At 48.9% G+C, this 11,092-nt stretch overlaps 1 pseudogene; it reads left to right on the forward strand.

Annotated features, from left to right (window-relative positions):
* Positions 1–286: 286 nt before the first annotated feature.
* LOC138522588 (histone H3-like) lies at positions 287–720 on the forward strand (annotated as a pseudogene).
* Positions 721–11,092: the final 10,372 nt, after the last annotated feature.

Here is an 11,092-nt window from a genome sequence, read left to right on the forward strand (position 1 = left end):
CATGGGCATCATGTGTTTGAGCCAGTTAGGGCTGTAGGGAATGTAACAAAATGGAAAATGAAGGTTTCTATTGAATGGATTTAGGAACAATTGTTTGCAGTGGTGACTCTAGGACCCCCGGGCATAACTATCTGGCTAACAAATTGTTCAAAGGCAACTCTGCCACATGGGCTGTTATTTTAAGTGTACTTTTTAAAGATGTGACATTTGAACAATTCCCATATAGTTGGCATATTTCCTATGTTATTTCTTATTAGAGAGAGAAAGCAGATCTCGCAGTGCTGCCATGGCCCGTATTAAGCAGACCGCCCGCAAGTCCACCAGAGGCAAGGTGCCCCGCAAGCAGCTGGCCACCAAGGCTACCCGTAAGAGCACCCTCGCCACTGGCGGCGTCAAGAAACCTTACTGCTACCGTCCCGCACTGTGGCTCTGAGGGAGATCTGCCGCTACCAGAAATTCACTGAGCTGCTCATCCGAAAACTGCCCTTCCAGTTCCTACCAGTGCCTGGTGACTTCAAGATTGACCTGCGCTTCTAGAGCTCGGCCTTCATGATCCTGCAGGAGGCCAGAAAGGCCTACTTGGCCTACTTGGTTGGGGTCTTTGAGAACATCAAGCTTTGCGCTATCAACACCAAGCTTTGCGCTATCAACACCAAGGGGGTCACCATCATGTCCAAGGACATCCAGTTGGCCCGCTGCATTCGGGGCGAGAGGGCTTGAGGTACAGTATTACCGCAACCACAGTAAAACACCACAAATATGCAGGTGTAGACTCCATCTCGGCCTATTATACTGTGAAACCTACTGGACAAAGATTGTTGCAGCAGAACAGTTTCGAAGCCTATGGTACATGTATCTCACACCACCTCTGCGGACACAGGCTGCAGGCACCGCCAAGCTTCCATGCACCATAGAATGCCGCTATGGCTACACTCTTCCAGTCTAGCACAAGCTAGACCGGAAGAGTCCCCACAGGCTTCTGGTTCCACGAGGAACTAGTCACTCTGAGGCACATTAAAAGATCATTAGAGCATATCCACAAAAAAAAACAATACTCCAGACTCAGCCAAGGCATTCAATGAAGCCAACAAAACTTATGAAACAGCCATAATAACCCACAAAGTGTATGCCCTCAATCTGTGCATCACCAATGCCTCGTCTAACTCCAAGGAAATGTACACCATACTTAGAGAACTAGAGAATCCCTGTCAAGACACATCATCTATTAATGCTAGCAAAATATGGTGTACCACAATCCGGGATGCGTTAGCATCTAAAATACTACTTCTACAAAAGAAAATTTCAACAAAAGACAAATCCTAGCAAGCAAAACTCCACCCACCTTTGCAGAAGACCCTCCTAACATCAATGTCTGCAAACCATTCCAATTCACCCCTGTCACACAAGAATCTGAGTTAGACACCATAGCCAAAGTAAAAGCCTCTAACTGTAAAGAAGATCAATTTCCTCCTCACCTAGTGAAACTCTGTGCCCCCACACTGACACCGATCATCACAAATTTTGTTAATGCTTCGTTCAACTCCAAAATGGTCCCTGCCAACATCAAAAAAGCATGGGTGACCCCCCTTCTGAAAAAGCCAACACTAGACCCCTCAATCCCTACTAATTACCTACCGATAACAACGGTCCCGTTCTTGCTAAAAATATTAGACAAAATAGCATATACCCAAATCCAAACCCACCTAGAACAACACCAACTACTAGGTGCCAGACAATCGGGATTTCGCCCTAACCACAGTACTAAAACTTCACTTCTTGATTTGAAAATCCAAATGGATGCCTCTAGGGAAGCAGGAACAATTTGGACCTCATTACGAGGTTGGAGGCAGCCATGGCGCCATTAGCAATTACCGGTCCATTCCAAGGTTGGCGGGACCGGTATTTCCCCATTCACCAGGGCCATTCCCCATTCCCATTTGAGCCCCCATAGGACTCAATGGGAATGGGGAAGGCACTAATAACGGTAACGCAAATTGCGGTACCGTTATTAGCTCCAGAGTCCCTTTGCGGGTCCCATCCTTAATGCCTGGAAAAACCAGGCGTTAAGGGAGGACCCGCAAATGGAACTCGTAGTAGGGCGATAAGGGATTACCGGCACCGGTGCCCTTACCGGTGCCGGTAATCCCTTACCACCCACCTCGTAATGAGGCCCTTTGTCTTCTAATGCTGCTAGATCTCTCTGCTGCATTCAATTTAGTAGACCACAACAAATTATGTGCCACTCTAACCAATGACTTCAACTTCTCAAAGGATGCTACTCTATGGGTAAAGTCCTTTTTAGCAGACAGCACATTTCGAGTGTCGATTAGCAAAGAGGCAGCCGATCCCATATCAGTCCGCATAGGCGTTCCCCAAGGATCCTGCCTATCACCCACCCTCTATAATGCCTACACAAAGCGATTATTTGCGGCATTGGATGCCATGGGTGTCATCTATACCAATTTTGCAGATGACACCCAGATCCTTATTCCCCTGTCAGGCAACTACGAGCAGGACAACCTGCTCATCAATCAAATCTATGCATTAATTCAAAACTGGATGGCCCACAACAGCCTCTGTCTTAATGATGAAAAGGCTACAATGCTCATAGTGGTGCCCTCAACTAAAATTAACGCCCTACAGTCTGACTAAACATCATTCAACATTGAATATATATTAATAATGCAGTCATGAAAAAATCCTCTGCTAGAACCCTCAGATCTAGTAAGAATTCGCCCCTTGAAATTCCACGATACAAAAGCTCGAGAGCTGGAGGCAGCATCTTCAAAGTCCTGGCCCCCAGCCACTGGAATGCTCTGCCGACAAACATCAAAAATGAAGAATCCTTCCAGCATTTTAAAAAATCACAAAAAACTTGGCTATTCAACCAATTTCAATTGACCGAGCCTTACCTCAACCAGACTTTTACTATGCTTACCTACTCAATATGTGTAGAAGATATGACCATGTACCCTCGTATAGAACTATGTCTGTACCGACTATTGTATTTCCTATTGCCCTATTCCCTACTTTGTTATTTGTAAATAATTCTTGTAATAACAAAACTGTCTGTAACTATGCCGTGATACCTGAGGGTCTGGGCGTATAAAAAATGTAGTAAATAAAATAAATAAATAAATAAATAAATAGCATTGCATATAGTCGTCCGGGCTGAAACATCTGACCTACCTTGTTGTGATGTTACTTGATGCATTGGTATGAGCTGGCGCAGAACACTGTGAGAGTGCCTGGAATGTTTGGTTATGAGCTCAGCTTCAGTGTTCCAACCAAGTCAGTTGAGCCTGGGTGATGGGTCCTAATCTTCTAATCTAAAACTCTTAGAACCTCCAACACATTGGGCCTCATTACGAGTCGACCGGTCCGGAATGCAGTGATTCCGTGACGACGGTGATACAGTTTCTGTGTCCGCAAGGTTGCGGAATGAGCGGCCGATTACGGCCTGTCGGTCGCACGCAGACACACGGACGTGGAAACGGTGTCACTGTCGCCATGTAAACACTCACGGAAATGGACATTCTGCCTCAAAAAGCAGTGCAAAAATCGTGACGGCCACCGTCGTCATGGACACGGAAACACCGGAAGCGGAAATACCATGATCGCGAAAACCGGAAAGAGAGAGGCGGCCATTATATAAACCACAATCCACTGCCAACCATAGTCAGCACAGGCCAGATCACCACACTGAGAAGGCAAAAACAACAACCACCATGGCATCCAGGGTCCCAGCACAAAGACAGCAGAAACAGCACTTCAGCGAGGTAGAGCTGACAGTACTTGTGGACCACATTGTGCAGCATGCAGAAATGCTTTTCAGCACTGACCAGTGCTCTGCAACCCAGCAACGTCGAAAGGAGGTGTGGGATGAAGCTGCACGCAAGTGCACAGGAGTTGGTGTCACAAAACGCAGCGTGAAGGACTGTACAAGAGATGGGACAACCTCAGACTCAGAGTGCGCAACCTCATTGCTGCACACCGCCAGCAGAGCAGTGGCACAGGTGGAGGGCCTGCATCACCACTAAAACTGCAGTCATGGGAGGAGCGCTGCAGCAGTGTACTCCATCTTGAGGCAATACGTGGCATTGGCGATGCAGAGGCAGGAGTAAGCCCACCTGCAGATGCCGATAAGTGCACAGATTACAAAGCCATGAGTGATTTTTGAGCACAGAAGTTACCCAAAGGACCCACCCACATCCCCCCCCTGTCAGGGGAGGAGTGACCCATAGGACCCACTCATAACCCCTGCAGTCAGGGAAGGAGTGACCCATTGGACCCACTCATAACCCCCCCAGTCAGAGCAGGAGTGACCCATAGGACCCACTCATAACTCCCCCCCCTCAGTCAGGGCAGGAGTGACCCATAGGACCCACTCATAACCCCCCGCCCAGTCAGGGCAGGAGTGACCCATAGGACCCACTCATAACCCCCCCCAATCAGGGCAGGAGTGACCCATAGGACCCACTCATAACCCCCCACTCAGGGCAGGAGTGACCCATAGGACCCACTCATAACCCCCCCAGTCAGGCAGGAGTGGCCCATAGGACCCACTCATAACCCCACCCCCAATCGGGGCAGAAGTGACCCATAGGACACACTCATAACCCCCCTCCCCAGTCAGAGCAGGAGTGACCCATAGGACCCACTCATAACCCCTCCCCCCCCACCAGTCATGGTAGGAGTGACCCATAGGACCCACTCATTAGCCAGATGAGAAGCAACAGCCCCACAATACATAGCCCTTGGACATGCTCACAGTGCATGACTGGGTACAGGCATGGACACATACACCTGGGTGCATCAACAGTCATATGCGTGTAAATGCAGGTGCTCACTGATCGTCCTGTTTGATGCATGTGATGGACCCATCAAGTACCAACACAGAAATAACAGGATGCCGTCTGTGTCCCCACAGCCATTTCAAGTGACAGCAACAACGCCCAACAGGCGAGGCAACATGCACCTGCACGTAGACAAAGCAGCACCCCTGCCCAGGAGGACGACGCAAGCTGCTCTGGAACACAGCCACCATCTGCATCTGGCACAGATGCACCAGCCAACGTCACCATCCCCATGCTGCCTGCTGCCACAAAAGTGCCACGCCCACCCATCATGCCCACAGATCCCATCCCTGAGACAATCTGCACTGCGGAGGACGCTGCATGCAGTGATAACAGTGCCCCAGCCTTGCAGGCTGAAGTAGGGCCACAGGGGGAGGGGCCCAACTTGGAGGACTATCATCCCTCCATGACCTCCAGTTCAGCCCCCCCTCATTGCATAGTCCCATGAGGTCACCAACCCCCTCCATGGCAGAGCTGAATGCCTGCATGCAGCGGATGGAGGATCAGCAGACCACCCTGACGCAGCTTGTTGAAAGGCAGCTTGAGGAGGCCAGGCTGCAGAGGGAGAGTTATTCCACATCTATGCGTCGGCTCTCCAGGGCCATTGGACGTTTTGCCACCACCATCGTGACCGTGGCACACCATGGCGTATCTAGGACGTATGCCAACACTGACACCATCAATGCCGTCCACCAGCACCACCCCATCTAGCTCCACCACTGCCAGTCCACAGAGGTCCTCAAGTCGTCTGACAGGGCCACCTGGCAAGGACGCCCATGTGCACAAGCCAAACGCAAATAATTCCATGTGTGTTTGGCTGTGCTGGAGACATTCAGGAACACAATGGGTGTATGGGGGTGGGTATGTTTAGATGGTGGGGGAGGTCCATAATGGGTGTAGTGTTTAGGGGCCTGGTTGGGGGTGGGTACGTTTGGGTGGGGGGTGGGCACGTGTGTTCAGCTATCCCATCAATATGCCTTCTATCCTGCTTTGTTTTGAATAAATCACTCTTGAAAACATTTTCAGACATCCGTTAATTAATTTGCAATCAATCCATTTATTTACCTGCATCTTCATTTACATGCAATGCTGTTCATGTGCCATCTCTCAAAAGTAAATCCGAATGAGTGTATCCCATGCATGTTGTACATCTTGTGCCCCCCGCGAGGGGGTGCAGCCATCCCATCCCCAAACCCATCCCCATCCCCATCGTCTGGGGGTAGCAGTATGGTCCTGCGCATGCACAGATTGTGCATCATGGCACACACAAGTACTATTTTGCCCGTCTTCACTGGGTTGTACAGCAGTGATCCGACAGATCTGCTTAAGTAGCGGAACCTGGCCTTCAGTAGGCCAAATGTCCTCTCGATCATGCCACGTGTGCGGACGTGTGCCCTGTTGTACGCCTCTTCATGCCTGTTCCTTGGCCTCCGTACGGGCGTCATCAGCCACGGCGTGAGTGCATATCCAGCATCACCTACACAGGATGTAAATGGAGGGGACATGTCATTGTTAGTGGTATACACGTCTTCATCAGATGCAGTGCATGCATGTGTCACTGATCAATAATCATAATGGGCCAGGCAGTGGTCAGACTACTGGGTGATTCACAATCTTGGTTCATTGATGTTGACATTGGCTCTTGGATATTCCCAACAACTTGCAGTGCAGATGGGGTTGCCCATGTGCCCAGTAGTGGGTGGCGAGTATGCCATTGCACTGTGATGTACACACATGGAGGAATCACTCAATGAACTGTGATGGAGTGGTACATGCAGTATGTGTCATGTGTACACATCATGTGCATTGGGGCAGTGGTGCATAGTGTGGGTGGCTTAATCGAGTGGATCAAGTTGTATGAGCTTGTACTAGTCTTGGCTCTGCATCCCCTTTGGCAGGGTGTGTATTGTCACACTGTGGCCACCTGTCATGTCTAGCTTTGTGACTTGTGGGTCGAGGTGACTGTCCATTACATGGGACAGGGGGTGATGCATTTGCTGTTTTGGCAGGCCACTCACACACCTCATTGCCCTGGGCATCCCCTTTCACATGGCCCATGCATTGGCAGTTGTACTCACCCAATAGCCATGTGCTTTGTCCAGCATAGCGTTTCATGTACCCTGGCAATGTAGAATTCCGCAGGACCACTGAGTCATGTGTTGACCTCGGAAAACGTGCGCAGCAATGTGTTATCACTTGGGCAGCGTCACATATCATCTGTACATTCAGTGAGTGGTATAGTTTCCTATTGCGGTACACCATATCCATTGCAAGTGGTACTGTGAGCTCTATGTGGGTGCAGTCTACTGCACCAATGCAATTTGGCATGGCGGCAATGGCATGGAAGGCCAACTTGGTGGCAATGACCTGGGCAAGTGTACGGGGTAGAGCGATGTGTTCCGACACATGGCGCAGCAGGGCATCCAGTACCTGGCCCAGTATTCTTGAAAAACAGGGTTGTGAGAGCTCATGCAGCTCACCAACTGTGTGCCGATACGTTCCAGTGCCAAGATAATGCAGTACCGACGCAACCTTCAGGATGGGGGGGATTGCGGTCGGAATGCCAATGCGGCTGCTGATGTCGTCCTCGATCATGGTGGTGATGTACATGATTGTTGGACGGTCCAGCCGGTATAATGTGTGGATCTGTCCTGGAGTGAGGTTCCGGGGTGAGGCCAGGGTGAGGCACTGATGCAGGGTATTGCAGGCTGCCTGCAGGGTTGTGGGACCTGCACAATTGGGTTAGGCATGGGTGCAGGGTTTGCCAATTACAGTCTGCGCCTCATCCGCCTCCGCCTCCTCCTCCTCCTCTGCACCATTACTGCCACCATGTGCAGTGCTGCCTGTAGGTTCAATAGCCACAGTCCCAATGCTGCTACTGCTACTGCAGCTGCCTGCATTGTTGTATTTGGAGCTGGCCTGGGTGTGGCCCTTTTGTGGGCTCCTAGTGGCCTGCTGGGTCCAGCGGGGCTCATATGGTGCACCTGTGGACTGATTCAGCTCACCAGGCACTGTTTCACGTCATGTCTGCGGTGGGGGCATTACCGCCACCGTGTATACGAATTTACCACCATTTTTATGGTGTTGTTTCCGTGTCCATGCTAGTTGTAATGCGTGCAGTATTAAGTATTGCCGGTAACCGGGGGTTTCTGTGCCAATGCAGTTTTCGGATGCGTTGAGTCCGCGTGTCAGAAATCTCCTTCCAAAATGTGACCTCGTAGTGAAGAAGAATATTCTTCCTACTAATGTAACCCTCTGAATGTAAATAATAACATGCAGAAGGATCAATTAATCGAAAGATGGAATACCTCCGAGACGTTTTGATGGCTGCAAAGAAAATACTTCAGGTTAGTGTAATTGATAAACATGGGCTCAAACTAGGAGTAAATTGAAACACACTAACCTGTGAACTGATATCTGTTAAGCCCAATACTTCCTTACATCTGCTAAGTACACAGTCACTGAGACTACTCTGTAACAAAATACGAGAGAATTTACTAACAAGAACAATAACAAAAGTAAGTATGCAGGATTAAAGGAAGTTAATCTTACCAAGAGGGTTTTTTGCTCTTAAGGAAGTCCATAGTTTGACGTGACGTCCGTGGAAAATAGCACAATCCCAACAAGGCTATTCCCAACCACACGCGTATGCCTAATGAGTCTCAAAAAGGCTGCCCGACGAAACGCGGACGCCTAAAACACACACTTACAAGAAAGTCTCTAGTCCGTGTGTGAATTCCAAATAAAATGCCTGATGTCGATGAGGGTAACTAGAAGTTCAAATTTTCAGGCAAAAATGAGGCACCTTCCTGTGCAGCTCCAGAGACGTAACCATGGAAAAAGCATAAGCAATCCGATGTGCGGTCCGAGCAGATGCCGCGCAGGCATAGAAACATAGCCGGGAAAAGACAGAAGCAATCCGAAGTGCGGTCCGAGTTGATGCCGTGCAGGTGTAGAAGCGGAGCCGTGGAAATGACAAAAGCAATCCAGGTAACAGTCCGAGTCGTAGCTTGAATATCAGTTCAGAGGGGGACAGAAGTAAACAAAGGCAGAAAGGAAACCAAAACAAAGTGCAATGACAAGGGCAATCCAAGAATCAGGGCAAGGGAGGACAGGAGACAAGGTAGTACGTAACTTCAAAAGCGAAAGCCCAAACGCTAATCAGAAGGAAAGAGCGTTAGGAGAGGCGGTACTAAGTAGGAGTGATAACATGACCCTGCTGTTAATGTGCTGAACGTTGAAGCCTCCCCCTTGGCAACAGAGTACTGAGCTTCCATGGTAACCTCCAGTTCCCGGGAAAAAACGTCCTCCGAAAACCCCTAACTTTTACAGCATGTCTACGAAATGGCAATACCTTTTGTGTGCCATGTTTGTAATTTGAAATACCAGATGGGTTTCTGCTGACAGAACCAAGCTTATGTGAACGTACGGGGTGTACTGAATACTTAGCCATGACAGTACCCTCCCAAAGATGGACTCCCCTTCCGAGAGGCCCAGAAGCCGGCTATCAATCGAGGGGCGTGTATGTTAACAGCAGGCTCCCACGTACGATCCTCGGGACCATACCCTTTCCAATCCACCAAATACATTCGCACCCCTGTGAGACCTTAGTATCCAAAATACCTTGTACTTTAAACTCTTACTCTCCTTGAATCTGAACAGGAAGATGTCGAGTAGACATTCTAGTGTCAGGATGGAAGGGTTTGAGCAATGACACATGGAAGACCGGATGCACTCTCCATTTCACGGGAAGAAGCAAACGTACTGCCAACGGGTTAATTACGGCGGAAATCTCATAAGGACCGATGTATCTAGGCAACAAAGCTTTCCGACCAAGAATGTGCAGGTTCTTAGTGGACAACCACACATTCATGCCCACAGTGTAAGCAGGTGCACCAGAGCGATGAGCATCAGCATAATGCTTGGCACGTTCCTGAGCCTGCTCCAGATGTGATCTAACCCCTTTCTGGATGGACATCAAACGAGAGAGACAAGAGGCCACAGCCAGACTCCTAGCCAATAATACTGGGGAAATTGGCAAAGACTGGCGTCCGTAAAGGGCAAAGAACGGAGAAACTTTAGCAGAGGAATGAAGGGAGTTGTTATAAGCAAATTCTGCCATACAAAGAACTGAAAGCCAGGTTTCTTGATACTGATGGGTCAGACACCTCAAATATTGTTCCATGGTTGCATTTAAGCATTCAGTATGCCCATCAGTCTGAGGGTGATATGAACTAGAGTACCTATCATCGATACCAAACGAAGATGTAAGAGATCTCCAAAATCGCGATGTAAATTTCGACGCCCTGTCAGTAATAATAATAGAGGGGAGACCAAAAAAGCGAAACACGTGCTTGGAGAACAAATCCGCCAGAACGGGAGCCGAAGGTAAGCCCTGACAAGGGACAAACAGGGCTACTTTAGTCAGATAGTCAATGACCACCCAAATGGTTTCATACTCAGAAACTGATGGTAATTCCACAACAAAATCCATAGAAATCATATCCCAGGGTCTGGTATTGGCATAGACTGAAGTAACCCGATGGGTTTAGCAGGAGTGTGCTTGCATTGTGCACAAAAGGAGCAAGCTGCAATAAAGTTAGTGACGTCCTTTTGCATGGAAGACCACCAACACCAGCGATGTAGAAGCTCCAGAGTCTTCTTAACACCGGGATGTGCCGCTATCCTGGAGTCGTGGCACCATTGCATAGCTTTGTGACGTGATGCACCATCCGGTATATAGAGCAAGCCATGAGCATAAGGCAGAGAGTGGATGACTTCCAAACTTAACTGCTCAATCTCTTGTGGATTCTTGGCTACCCAGTTTTGCAAGGTTGATCTTAATGTGGGCTGTAAAGTACAGCTGCCAATCACCTGATGAGGTAACAACAGTGGACCCCCAATGGCGTTGGGTGGTGAAGTCCCATGTATCCGTGAAAATGCATCTGCTTTAGTGTTAAGGGAACCTGGCTGGTAGGTGATAGTGAAATTAAACATTGAGAAGAATTCATGCCATCGGGCGTGACGTGCTGTGGTGCACTGTACTGATTGTAATGCCAACCAGTTCCTGTGATCTGTGATTACTTGGACTGGAAGAACAGTACCTAATAAATGATGATGCCATGTTTTAAAAGCGTCCCTAACTGCTAACAGTTCTTTTTCTGTGATTGTATAATTCTTTTCATACAGGGTTAGTTTCCTAGAATGAAAAGCAGCAGGGTGAAGACCACTTGCCT

This window comes from Ambystoma mexicanum, chromosome 1q (genome assembly GCF_040938575.1).
Source record: "Ambystoma mexicanum isolate Mex_15411 chromosome 1q, UKY_AmexF1_1, whole genome shotgun sequence".
Classification (NCBI taxonomy): domain Eukaryota; kingdom Metazoa; phylum Chordata; class Amphibia; order Caudata; family Ambystomatidae; genus Ambystoma; species Ambystoma mexicanum.